This window comes from Octopus bimaculoides, chromosome 2 (assembly GCF_001194135.2).
Source record: "Octopus bimaculoides isolate UCB-OBI-ISO-001 chromosome 2, ASM119413v2, whole genome shotgun sequence".
Taxonomy (NCBI): Eukaryota; Metazoa; Mollusca; class Cephalopoda; order Octopoda; family Octopodidae; genus Octopus; species Octopus bimaculoides.
The window spans coordinates 175759544-175774543 of record NC_068982.1 but is presented as its reverse complement, the minus strand read 5'-3'; the positions used below and the strand labels follow the sequence as shown (position 1 = coordinate 175774543).

The following is a 15000-nucleotide window of genomic DNA, read 5'->3' as shown; positions in this document are numbered from 1 at the left end:
ATATTTATCTCGCTATCTTTCCACATATTTGCATGTGTGTATGCGTGTGTGTGCATTTATGCACATTTGTGTATTTATGTATGTGTATGCATGTGTGTGTACACAAATATGCTCTTTTTTTTTTTTTTGAGACTTATTCTTTGCAGAACTGAAGCCAGTCACTAACACAATGACAAATATTTTTTTTGCATGTGTCAAGATAGTTACGGGAATTTATTTTTTTGTTTTTATAAAATATGTGAGGGTGTTAGTGTGAGCATATATTTAGTTGCAAGTGTCAATATACTTGCACTCATGTAACAGACGTATAAATATATATATGTATATCTTTGGTATATGAATGTCAGCAATTTTTATGACTTGAATATATGCCATATATATATGTGTGACTCTGAAAAGAGTATCTTTGATATGTTTTGCAAGTTTTCATTGTACCACTCATCATTTGCTTCGCTCTTTCATGGAAAACCTCAGCATTTTTAGGCTTTTATGCAAAAATGTTGTGACCATGGCCCAGTACACTAAAGTACCATGTTCTTGGGTTGCTGCTGATGATGTGGATAACATCTTTCACATTGGAATAGGCTATTGTCATTTTCTATCACAACACAGAAATTTGGAGGTATCATAATTTCTTTTATTGAGCAAGTATTTAGTATGTTTCTTTTTCATGAATAGTGAAGGCATATTTTCCCATATGGGATATGATATATCTATCATTCGATGAAGAGAACTACTCTTCCTAGTAATGTTTGTATCTGTTGGTTTTGCTGATATTCTTTCCTTTTCAAGTTCCTTTATTAGTAGGTTTGTTCAGCTAATAGGTGGAATGATAGTGAGGCATAGTGACTCTAGTATCCATTGTAAGGTCAAAGTAAAATATCTTCTGTAGGCTCTTTTAATCATACTGCATTGAGACTATGTTGTTTACTTACATTCCAGATTCCAACTCCAGACCACCCCAGGGAAGCTCCATTTAAAATTTTGATTGGTATGACTTTTCATACTGTAATATACAATTTGTGGATTTAATGAAAACTTGTAGTTGATAATCCTATGTTCTCATAATTTCTGAACCCTCTTGATACTAAGCTTTTCAAGACTGGCCTTGGTGCTATCATGCAGATTTCTTGTTTTAAGTGATTTAAATTTAAACCTTTCTTTCAAATTTCATGTTAAATTATGCTCTAAACACCAGCTTAATAATGATTTAGATATTTTATCAAATTCTCCCTCATTTTCAAAATTGACTGAAACAAAGGCAGTTTAATTCAACAAAAGAGTTACAACTTGTAGTTCATGTTGAAGGGCAGTTCATTTACTTTGTGAATGTCTCTGGTCAGCAGTCTCTGTTGGATTTTGGCTACTTTGTATCATGGATTTGGGTCGTGAATTTGTTATTTACTTCACTTAGCATTCAGTAGTCCAATGTTTTTCCATAATCAGTTAATGTTCTCTTCTGGAGAGGTAAATCTATTTTGGTTGTATATTATAATTTAAATCGATTTCTGTTTCTCCCTTCTGTTCGTATATGGTAAGTGCAACTCAATAAAAGGAAATCATCCAATGTCAGAAAGCTGGAAGCTTCTGTCTGTGTTAGGTGTTCTTTAGTGAAATAGTCACAGATAACGTTATGTCTGTATTTTCTATTGATTCATGTCCCAATCATGTTTTAATTTAGTGACTTATTGTAAACATTGAAGTTCTCCATAATCTTACTATGAGGTGTGTTTTGAGCTTTTTGTATGCTTCACACATTCCTATATTACATGGAAAAATGTGAGCAAGAGAAATATTATTCTTAAGATTATAAATCTGGAAAAGTACAGGACAAGTTATTACACGTTGAAAAGTACAGGACAAGTACAGAACAAGAAAATTTTTACTCAAACTATTGCAGCTAAGAATGAAATTTCGTATAAAATATTTAGATTTAGAAAATATTAGCTTTTATTAAAGCTAAAACTTTTTATTAAAAGTTATTCTATTTGTTATTATTTGTTACTTCTGTTAAAAATCAAAAATACCCCCAAATTCTTTTTGCACTAATACATATACACATACTATACACATACTAATACATATACACATACTATACACATACTAATACATATACACATACTATAACTAATACTTGCATGCATTTATAATCCTAAATGTGTCCATGCTGAAATAAACTTTTTGGTGTGAGAATATTTGATTTGGTATCGGTGTTCTATGTTGTACGGGGAGTTGATATGATATTGGTGGCTATAGTATAATTCTAATCAAGATGATGTTAGCTATGTAATAGAAGTAGTTTTGGTAGAGTAATATCTTATGATAGTAGTTTTGCTTCGAGTAATCCAAGTGGATGAAAGCTTACATCCACTTGGTGGTTTTATCAAGTAACAAGAATCTCCCTTCCTAAGTCCCATTTTTTAACTTGGGACCTAAAGTATTAAAGATTTTAAGCCTCTGCTTCCAGTGCTTTCAGAAGTTAAGAATTTTTTTTTTTTTTTTTTGAATTGAATGTCTAGCAACTGTAATTTGCAAGTCAGGCAACTTCTAATCATAAAGAAACATTTGTACAGGCTTTATTGCCAGCAGTTTAAACCAATATAGTATAAATGAGGAAAATATACAAAATAAAACATTTTTTTTTATCATGAAAACTGCTACCAGATTTGTTGGTGGAGCTACTGTCTGGTAGCCATTGGTATGCTCTAAATTCCATTTCTCCAATCACTTAAAATATATGAGTTGTTTCACTTGCACATACATATATATCTTGCATAATGCAAGTAGATCAACTCTTTGTCACAGACAGATTTTTATAACATTCATCTCCCTTGTATTTTGCCAGTGTAACTTAATATTAATGTAACTTATCCTATCTGCCCAACACTAAGTTTAAATTCCTCTCAGATGTTGTAGTATGCTTTTCTCTGATTTGTAGTTAGTATACTGATATGAATCTATTTAATTATACCTTCATGATTTGAGTGAAATCATCTTTCAGATATTATATATAATGAATGCTGCTTATAAATGTTGAGTAAATAAATATAGCTTACTCACAGATTATTAACAGAATAGACATAGTATCATAAACAGAGTTTGTGTGAAAATTCCAACTTTATAGCCTCTCTGCTGTTGCTCAACCTGTTAGAAATAATATCTACATCTCTTGAATTATATTGTATTGCCTTAGCATTCAGATTCTTCTATGAAATGTAATACTTATTCATTCACATTGTTTTAAATTAATTGATGATGTAATTGTTTATTTTTAGAATGACATTGTAAGGTTGGTGCGAGAAGCCAGATCTGGCTGTTTTGTGCATTAAACAAGAATAATTAGGTCAGATATGGCCAGTTTAAATGCTAAAGGGTAAAAAAAAAACAACACTTTCTTTACTGTGTTTTTAACATGGAAGTGACAGGATGGTCATGGATAGAATGTCTTTCATTATGAATTTATTTGATCAGGAATGATTAAATAGAAATAACTTCACTGTACAGTGAAATATCTGTTTTGCTGGTACACAAAGCAAGAGTTATTTCAAGAAAAAGCAAAGGTTTTGAATAAGCTGTTAGCTGTCAATCCCATCTCACTACAAATCTGAAATAAATATTCTACTTAATTTTAACCCTAAAATATTTAACATTGGGAAACTAAAAGGAAATCTTACTCTAAATTTGTGATGAATTTTTCAACATATTTTACCCTATATCAGCATACAGCTATTGCATTTTGATTTTCAAATTTTGTATAAGCCATTTTCTCACTCAGTACATATTTTGTTGTAATATTGATTGATAACTTAATGAAGAAGCAAAATTTCAAAAATACACAGAAGTCCCCTGATGATTTCACTTTTGTAATTTGCTTAGGACTTCCTTGCTTTCAGTGGTTTTTTTGTGATGCTAGAAGGAACCCCCAAGCTAGCAACCAATTACACTGGACAAAAATCAGAAACACTCAAGTTTTGGATGGTGGAAATTATAGCAATCTACAGTCATTTGGAGAAATGAGTTTGCCATGTATTATTTGGTTGGAAATCATCATCATCATTTAATGTCCATCTTCCATGTTGGCATGGGTTGGAAAGTTTGATCGGTGCTGGTAAGCCAGAGGACTGCGCCAAGCTCCAATGTCTGCTTTGATATGGTTTTTATGGCTGGATGCCTTTCCTAATGCCAACTGCTTCACAAAGTGAACTGGGTACATTTTACATGCCACCAGTGGCAGTGAGGTCACCAAGTAACTTGCAAAACAAGGGTCCCTCAACTGAGAGGGGAGTGATATTGAAGGAGGTGGTTTTGTACCAGGTGATGAAAGATCAGAGTATGACAGAAGGATAGAAACATGTATATTGCTGTAGAAAAGATTCATGGTTACCCCAGTGGGAGGGAGAGAGTGAGCAAGAGTATGAGAGAGATGGTGCTGATGTGCCAGGGCTTACTCTGAAAGTGCAAGGAGGTGAATATAAATGGAATGGTAGAAGATTGAGCAGGGTGCATGAGCAAGGATTTCATGAAAGTGCAGAGGGGGTGGGGAGAGGGCATGTGAATGGTTTTTAAGAAGCACAAAACCAATGCTACTGCAATGAATTGAAACCATATTGTATTAAAGTAGAAAAAGAATAGTTGACTGGATATAGTATAACAGAGTGAAGGTCTTGAATTCAAGCCTGCTGCAAGTAACCACAGTTCATTTAGCTGTTAGGAATAACTGAGATTTACATTTTCTGAAACATGCTGCCAACAGTAGCCTAGTATTCTGTCCTGGGGTCATTTTAACTTTCATTAGATTAATGATAAGGAAACCAAAAATTGAAGTTGTCATTTTGAATTGTGTGATTTCAAAAGAATTAATTTCTCTATATTTTTGAAAACCAATAGAGCTTTGCTTTTGTTAACTAAAAACAACTTGTTTCAGTTTGTTTGGTGCACTGGACCTATGGCTACTGATGTTGTTTGGTCCCATATCAACCCTAACCGGACAGATGTGTTATCAAATGTATTCCAGATGTAAGCAACCTGTATTTTTGTGCTCTTTAAATAGTTTTCCTTTTAAATGAAAGACAATGGATAATGTAGTCAAAGATACACTATGTTTAAGAGATGTGATATGAGGGAAATTTAAGTGCTTTTTTCCAATGAGGCAAGCAGCCACTTTTATCCCTCTTGGGTCAATAAAACTATTATTTGTTATGTACTGAAGTCAATTCAGGTGATGCGACTTCTGTTTTAAATTTATGGCCCTGTGTTGAAGCTAAAAATCATATTATATGCAATAGTAAAAATCTAAGTTTTATACTCAAAAATTATTGTTTTCTATTTTATTTAATATTTTGTCGAATTTATTTTTCTGCCCATATTATATATTTTTAATCTAATTTATTTTTTCAACTCAGCTTTTTTCTTTCCTCCAAGTTATGTAATATAATTGATTGCTTGAAGCCATCTTCCATCATAATTCTTATCTAATCTTGTTATAAATTTTGTATTTCCTTCGAGATTTTCAAAAGAATAATATTTATATGTGTGTGTGTGTGTGCATGTATAGGTATATGTATGTGGTTATGTATATACTTTTCTTTAAGATTTATTCAAATTCTCAGAATTCAAGCTGGTTGCTAACAAATTGACAATTGCTTTTCTTTTGTTTGCGATAGTTTCAGGGATTGTGAATATATGAGTAGTTTGTGCATACATATATGTAGATGAATATTGGATATAGATAGATATATGCCTTATGCCTTCATGTGTTGAGTGGGCTTATCTCTTTCTCTTTGTGCATATACCATATATTGCATGTATATGTTCATTTCAGAAAACTTAAAAGGAGAATCAGTGGAAAGTTTTCCAAATCTTCACTACACCACTAATTGATTGGATTTGAAAGATGAAAGTTAGTTCGCTTTGTGTTTTCTTGGAAAATCCCTGCATATCTAGATTTTTATGCAGGTCTGTTGTTACATGGTTTACCATGGATGTACTTTTTTCTACAGCTTTATGTAAGACATTCCCATTTGTGAGTGGCTGACCTCTGTGACGACATCCTTTTCCTCGTATTCGTTTTCCCAGTTTTGGTGGTTCTTGCCAGTTACAAGTTGATCTCGGTAGTGCTGGTACCTCATTAGTGCAGGTACAATGAAAGTATTCCCTCACTATACCTTGTAAAGTGGTTGGTATTAGGAAGTGCATCCAGTCATAGAAACCATGCCAAAACTAAGACACTGCAGCTAGACACAGTTCACCTGCTGTTTAACACACATCAACATGGTAGTTTGATATAAAATGATGATAATGTTGCGATATATATATATAAATTTACTCTCTCTCACACACACACACACACACACACACACACACACACACTCATATGTATGCATACCCAACCCATGCCTGCATGAAACATGGACATTGACGATGGTGGTATATAACCTAAATTTAATGTCCACTTTTCCATGTTTGCATGGGTCAGACAGAATTTGTTGAGGTAGATGTTCTTCAGGTGGATGCCCTTCCTATCACCAACCCTCATCAGTTTCTAAGCAAAATATTTCCTCATAGATTGACATTTTATCATAGGAGACTGGAAATGAACAACCTCTCTTCTATGACAATGATTCTCATTTACAACCATCATGTAATATCTACACAAGAGCACACACATGCACACTCATAGTAATGATGGACAAGAATGGAAACTGGATGTTAAATGATGATGATAGCATCTTTCAGTTTCTGTCTTCCAAATCCACTCACAAGGTTTTTGTTGGTCCATAACTATATGGAAGGGATTTGCCCAGGATGCTGTGCAGTTTGGCTGAACTCAGGACCACATATTTGAGAAGCAAATTTCTTAACCATACAATCACACATGCACACACACACACATATAAGAAGTTCATTTGGGGTATATAATTCTGGTGCTTACCATATTAAGCACATTAGTTAGCTAACAAAATTACAAATTGGAGATTGTTTGTTCTGCCAAATAAGTATGTGAAAATCCACATATATCTGTATATAATGACAAATAATAGAAAAATGGAATGAGAAAATCATTTTACTGCTTCAGTTTACAATTGTTTCATCATAATTCAATATAATCAGTTTTGAAATATTATGCAATAATTCCTGCAACTACTGGCTAAACAATTGTAAATTGAAGTAATAGAATGATTTGCTCACCCCATTTTAAAAAATATTTGCCATATGTATATCAAATATTATATGTCTATGTAAGACAAATCTCACAATGTTTGCCTTGGTTCTTTGACATAGTGAAAAAAAAAGAAAAAAGGCTAGTCAACTTTGTAGTTGTGTCATTTGACATATAATAGATTTATTTGTAGATATTTGACTGGAAGTTCATGAGTGATGTTTGTACACATATACAGGTTGTTATATGCCGAGGGTATGTTTTATCTCATATTTACTTCATATAATGAAATCCATCAACATTTACTTTGTGTCAATATTTATTAATGTGTTTATTTAGTTGTTCAACCTTGAGCCATAACATTCATGATTATGGGTATTTTAGTTTAGTGGTAATCCAGTCTATTTTACTCATATAATATATTCAAGGCTACCCTATTGAATGTGTCCTTTATTTAAGATGGTAGGATGTGATTTAAGGAAAATTTGTTGCAGCATCTAATCTAGCTGGCTGGACAACAACACAACGACTTCCTCATTGAGTTTTTCTGTGTATATTATCAAAAATGGTGGTTTAGTTTGTTGTGAATGTAAAATGTCTTTTGTGCCAAATACTGTAAACTGTGGCTGTTGTTATTTGCATTGCTTTTTTTGTTGTTTGTATTTGTAGAGTTGTTTACGGTAGTAAATATATACCTAAGTAAATTTCATTAACATATTTCACACGGTCCCTTTCTTCTTAATGGTGGATTGGTAGAAACATTAAAATAGAACAAAATGTTTTGCAATAATTGTTCCAGTGCTTCACATTCTGTGTTCAAATTCTGGCAAGGTTGACTTTGCCTTTCGTACTTTCAGGGTCGATAAAATAAGAGTTGAGCTCAGGTATCAATGTAATCAACTATCCACCCCCACCCCCCAAATTTCAGGTCTTGTACCTCTAGTAGAAAGGATTATGATTATTATTATTAAATTCTGTGAGGTTGACTTTGCCTTTCATCCTTTTGGGGTCGATGAAATAAGTACCAGTTACATACTGGTGTTGATGTAATCAACTAGCCCCCCCCCCCACCTCCCCAAAATTTCAGGCTTTGTGCCTATGGTAGAAAGAATTATTGTCTTTATCACAGGTTTTGTTGAAGCTCCTGGAGTCTTACATGCATAGCAGGCTTGCTACCTGCAGCCTACGGTACCATGCTATCCATTCTTTTCAGCTACCTAATACTTTCCTGATTATTCTGGCCATGCTAAGGAGGCAAACCTTTTGTAACAGTTCTACTGGACACTTTATTCCAATTTCCTTTATATTCCCCTTGATACCTTCTGATACTGTTCCCAAGGACCCAACAATAATTGGCACTATCTTCACCTTCTTCATTTTCCATAACTGGGCTATTTCGTACTTAAGAGGGTTGTATTTATCTATCTTTTCGCCTTCCTTCTTGACTGTTCATGGGTCAAAGGAGCATGCAACATCAATTATATAGCATATGTGATGCATCTTCTCCACCACCACTACTAAGTCCAGTCTGTTATTCTCTAGAACCTGATCTGTTTAGATTGGGAAATCCCAGAGGATTTTATCAGTCTCCAACTCAGCTACTCTCTGTGGTTTGTGCTCATACCATGTTTTGCCTCTCTCTAGCCCCTACTTTTCACCCAGTTTCCAAGGAAGCACTTTCACTATCTGATTGTTTCGCCACAACTTGTAGTGGTTTTGGGTAAGTCTAGGGCATTCATTCATGATACGGGCAATGGTTTCATCCGCTCTATTGCAGATGCGGCACAGTGGAGACACTTGCTCATTCCTAAGGTTGACCCTCCAGCCTGTGACCAAAGCTTGGTCTTGCTCTGCCAGTAGAGTGCTCCCAGTCTCTTCTTTTAGTGTTCCTTCCATCAGTCAGTGCCACCTATTTTTCCCAGCAACTTCTGTTGTGGCTGCATGGAATTGATTGTGTAGTCCCCTCTTGCACAATTCTTCTTTATATCTTTTTTGCACTTGTTCCTTTGTTGTTTTGATTTCTCTGCTTTCAATACTTCCTCGTTCCAAACTGTCACTAGCAAGGTTTCCTTACTTTTGGCTCGGTATCTCATTAAGCTCTCGAGTTCAATACGCATGCAGTCTTCCACACCTATCAGTCCTCTTTCTCCATTTTCTCACTTCATGTATAGGTAATCAGTGTCTGCACATGGATGATGGGCTCCATGCATCGTTAGAAGCTTTTTTGACTTCCTGTCCATCTCCTTCAGTTCCTCCTCTGCCCACTTCAAGATTCCAGTGCCATACTGAACTACTGCAACTGCGTATGAGTTTATTGCTGAAATTATGTTTCTGGCATTTTCAGCTTTGAAGTCAGTTTGGCTAAAATCACCCTGAAACATCATCATAATCTAGTAAATGTAAATCATTTTGCGAAAGGAAACAAAGTGTGTCATCAACAGATTCATTCATATACCAGATTTTCATTCTAGCTGATGAAATTAGTCTCAGGGCATTTTTGAATGTTTATAGTTGATTGACATCAATACTACAAACAGTGTGTTTGTTACAGACGAAAAATATTATAAAAATACATTTCATTGCGCCTATAATCAAACTAAACCTTTTGACACCACTCTGCCATTCATCCATATGCGATTAAAGCTTCCAGTTTGAATGGCTTTCACAAGAACAGTCAATATGCCACAACATCAGTCATTAAGTAAAATAGATCTGATCTGATATATTTGCATATGGACAGTTGTCTGCAGCTTTGTCAAGAATTACTTTGGATATTGCAGTTGTATTAACCATGCTAAAGAATGTCACCAACACTGTACACTGAAGTTTTCCACTGTTAAATCGTTGTCTGAATTAAATATTCAGATAATATTAAAGTTGAGAATAGATATAGATATAACTAAATCTTGGTTATTTGAAAAATCACTTATCTGAACAAGATCTCAAGACACATCATTCTGTTCATTATGGCTTGCTTTGTTAACCATCATATCCAAAGAATCAGTTATCTACAAATTAATAGCCGTCTGTCTTGTACGGATAATCAATTTTAGATTTAACTGTTTATACAAATATTTTTGGGGGCATTTTTTTCCCCTATGTCTGTTTTTAAGCACATCATTCATAATTTGTTGTCATCATCACAATTGTCATGAACAGCAACTGCTACTGAGCAAAATGAGAGAGAGCTGATATATTTGTCTTTATTAGCTAGCATTGTAGAGTTGCAGAAACTGCAGTTCTTAAATAATGTTACATTTCTTTATGTATTTAAATCCTGCATCTGTCATACTTTGCCTTTCATCCCTCCACAGCTGATCGAAATAAATGTTTACTAGAGTTCATTCAGTCAATTGTAACCTTCATATATAAATTTGTGACTTTGTACCAAACTTTGATGTGATTTTTGTTATCATTTCACTCTTTATGTTTGTGTCCGAATCATGCTGGGATCAACTTTGCCTTTCAGTTCTCAAGGGATGATGAAATATATTAACAGTCAAGTACCACGATCAAGTTAATCAGCTGACCCCTCCCTTCAAAATAGTTGGCTTTGTACCTAAATTAGAAAGAGGAATGGCAGAATCATTTAGAATGTCATAAAATATGCCCTGTGTTATTCTTTCTGGCACTTTCTGAGTTCATTCCGAATTCATTCTGAGTTCAAATTACACTGATGCTTTACATTCTGAGTTCATCTTCTTTTGAAATTGACTTTGCTTCTCCAACCAAATGTATGACTTTGTGCATGTGTAAGAAGCAATCATTTCTATTATCATTTAAAAGAAATACTTATTAAAATAATGATGGAGAACTTTTTTTTTGGTTAGTAGTTTTCTTCTCTCAGTTTATCTGTAAGATTTATACCACAAACTCAGAGAAGAGATCTGCCAACTAAAAAGCAAAGCAACATGGTTCTCCTCCTCTGCATTAAACCTCTTGTGAGATTAAGTTTCTCACTAGGAACCAAAGGATATCTTTTGAGATATGGTTTGTATATTTGCATATATATATGGATATGATTGATTGTATTTTATATGGGTATATGTGTTTGTGATCCTCTCTCACACTCGTGTATATATGTGTATATATATGTATATGTATGATACATGTCTATACATCTATGTGTTTGTGTTCATTGCATTAAGCATTGTTGTTTATTTATCAAAGTTTTTTTTTTTTTTTTTGCTGTGGTTCCACTAAAATTTTTCTACTTTGAGCTTCACTGTTTCTGTCATGCTTCCCAAGGTGGTCGGTTGAGCATTCCAGTTTCTAATGGCAAAAGGGCTTCATCCATTTACTTGTCTACTTCTCTTATGTTAGGTATGGCATGTAGGTGAAAATTACTATTTATAAATCTTTATTTCTAGCGGTTTAGCATGCACAGTATTTCAGTACATTGGTTGTAGTTGTCTACATTAAACTGGCATTATTGGGGAAAAAAATAAATAAATAAACTATTTTCTTCCAAAGGTGTTCTACCATCAACCAATGAATCCAGAACCACATTGTTTATTTTTAAAATGGAAGAGTGTGATTTGAGAGTAACTTACCAGCTATTGCTATTAGGTTGAGTGACTGCATAGAGGCTCTCTTATTTTTTGTTAACCTGTTGTTAGCTGGGGTGGGTAGTCATCTGTTGGTCAGTGTGTTTTGCTTGGTAAAGTTTATTGCTAGAGTTGTTGCCAAGGTAATTTTTGTCATTACCACATTCTACAACATGGTTATCATTTTATTTGTAGTTAAAAGTAAGTTTTTAGGATTTGTTTGTTCCCATCTGTGCATTTAGAAGCCATTTTTCTTTTTGTCTTTTGCTGAATATCTTAACAGACTACATCATCTCATTATATTTCTTAACCAGACAGAGCGATAAAAAGAATTAAATATTATAAAATAACCCTAGTCAACCATAACTGGGACACCTTTGGTTATAGGTCTGCTTAATCAGGGTTGACCTGAAGCTGTATAACAAACATCCTGCAAACTGCTAACCTGTCAGAAATAAAATCTATAAACAGCAGTAATTTTTATCAAGAAATAAAGTGAATTATTTATTTGTCTCTGTATATTTCAAATACAGATTAGAAGAAAGAAATGGGTTGTTTGTGATGCAAAGAATGGAGAGATATTCTTTGTATTCTTGAGATTTCACTATTTTGTTTCTCTCTGTATTTCTTATTTAATTTCTCTTCATCTTTCTTGATCTTTTTTTTTTTTTTGTCCATTTACTTTTCATGTTCTTCATTTCTTCTACTGTCTTACCTTCTGCATTTTGTCTGCTCTCTACTTGTCTTCTATGTCTTATGTTATCTCATGTCTATGTATGCCTTCTTTGTATGTCATCTTATGTTTTTATATGTATTCTTTGTATGTCTTCATATGTCTTCTTTGTATGTCTTCTTCATGTCATTTTTGTATGTTCTCTTTGTATGTCATCTTCTTATGCCATCATATATCAGCTTTTTTATGTCTTCTTTGTATGTTTTCTTCTGATGTCCTATGTCCCCTTCTATTTTCTTCATATGTCTTCTTCTGTCTCTTTGGATGACAGTAACAGTAGAAGATCAAACAAAATACCTTACATTTCGAATTCAGATTATGCCAGGGTTGATTTTTGTTTCTCTTCCCTCCTGTGTCAATAAAATATTTACTAGTATTATACAGATATCCAATGGAACCACACCTCTTACTAAATATTTGTTGTCTGTTGCCAGTAGTAGTAATCATCATCATCATCATCATTGTTATCATTATATCATGAAAACTCTCAGCTATATTTTGCTGGATATGATGGAAAGTGTCAGCTGCCCACAGCCAACAGACTAAGGTGACATTTGTTTACTGATCATGCTTCAAGAACTCAGCGGAGAACTCTTGCAGTTCCAGGCTGATAATTCTTATTGGTGTTCTATCTGTATATTTCTTCCTGCATTTTTCAGCCACATTGGTAGTTCACTACTGATATTTCCAAGTGCACCAATCACTATCGGTATCATATCTACTTTCTTCATTGAAAACAACCTGTGTATTTCCCACTTCGATTCATCATAGTTGTTCACTTTTCTTTTTCTAGGCTCAGGGTCCTGAAGTTGGCCTTAACCACTTCATCCCATGTCTTCCTGGGTCTCCCTCTACTGCAAGCTCTGACTGTATTTAGCAACTGGTACTTCTTTATACAGCTGTCTTCGTCCATATGCACCCTGAGTACATATCATCACAGTCTTCTTTCTTGCACACTACAACTAATTCCACTAATGTCCAGCTTTTCACTCAACACCCTTATACTATTTCTTTCATGCACACTCACATTGCACATCCAGCAGAACATGCTAATTTCATTTCTTCTCAGGTTTTCTGCATTCAAGGCCCATGTCTCACTATCATACAGTATTGTATCCTAACACAAGCATCATATACTTTGCCCTACTCTCTAAAGACAAAGATCTTTGTTGTTAGCAGCATTAGTAGTCCCCTGAACTTTCTGCTACCAGTTCTCACTCTAGCTATGTTACATTTTTGGAGCAACCACCTCCTTTGCTAATCACATCTCATAGGTAACAAAAGATATCGACTCGTGAACTGTCCGAGTATTTAAGAGACTCAGTTTCTAGTGTGCTTATATGAACTGCTCCAGTGCCTCTAGGGTATGTTGAGCTTACATTTTTGGATGATATGCTAGTGATACTGCAACATCTCCTGTTTGTCCACAGCTTACATTGAGTAAAATGTATGGAGTTTATACCTACACCATTTCTGCATATCAAGCGCGGCTATTTCCCTGAAGGTACCAGGGTCTTGTCTTCTTTCCTGCTCACTAAAATCTCCATCTTTGTTAGTTTTATCTTAAGGCTTCTCAATTCCAAGTATAGATTTCATGTTTGGAATTTTTTCACTAATTCCACTACGGATTCATCTATGAAAACTAAGACCATCAGCCAATCTTAAACTCCCTCATTATAACTTATAAGGACTGTGAGGAATATCAGAAGAGGACTGAGGACTGAATGTTGATGGACTCCCACCTTTACACTAAATTCATCACTAAAGTCATTGCCAATTCTCATTTCACTTATTGGATCCTTCTACATACCTTGGACTACTTCACAAGCCATTCATCTACTCCTAGTTCCCCCAGTGCCCATCATATTATTGAATGAGGTATCCAGTGAAATGCTTTGTGCTAACCAATGATAGCCAGATACAGCAATTAATTCTTCCTAGCCAGGTATTTCTTCTGTTGTTACCTCACTAGGAAGATTGCATCTGTTGTGCCACTTCTGGGGACAAAACTAAACTTGCATCTCATCCAAGTCTACACTATTCTGAATCAATTGTGCTATGACTTTCTTCATTTAGAAGTTTGATTCCTCTATAGTTGCTTCTCTCTAAGGCATCACCTTTGCTCCTGTAGTAGTTTACAATGATATTACTATGCCAGTCATTGAGTATGACACTTCTGAATGAATTGGTTTAGCTATGTGTGTGGTAATGCTGTATCCCATTTCACCAGATATTTTAAGCAGCTATCCAGATGGATCATTATTATTATTATTATGATGCTTTCCCCACCTTCATAACCTTGATTACTTTATCTATACCATATATGACATATATATATATATATATATATATATAGGAGTGGCTGTGTGGTAAGTAGCTTGCTTACCAACCACATAGTTCCGGGTTCATTCCCACTGCGTGGCACCTTGGGTAAGTGTCTTCTACTATAGCCTCGGGCCGACCAAAGCCTTGTGAGTGGATTTGGTAGACGGAAACTGAAAGAAGCCTGTCGTATATATGTATATATATATGTATATGTGTGTATATGTTTGTGTGTCTGT

At 34.5% G+C, this 15000-nt stretch overlaps 1 protein-coding gene across 12 annotated transcripts in view; it reads left to right on the top strand.

The window, feature by feature from the left end:
• LOC106882686 (vitamin D3 receptor) overlaps positions 1–15000 on the top strand; it is a 761413-nt gene that overhangs the window by 391514 nt on the left and 354899 nt on the right. Inside the window, exon 1 of one of the 12 annotated variants that reach the window (XM_052965753.1) lies at positions 4939–5016. The exons of the other annotated variants lie outside the window; for them this stretch is intronic. The gene's annotated coding sequence lies outside the window, so the exon portion shown is untranslated. Of the gene's footprint in view, positions 1–4938; positions 5017–15000 lie in introns of those variants that run through there. 12 annotated transcript variants of the gene reach the window in all.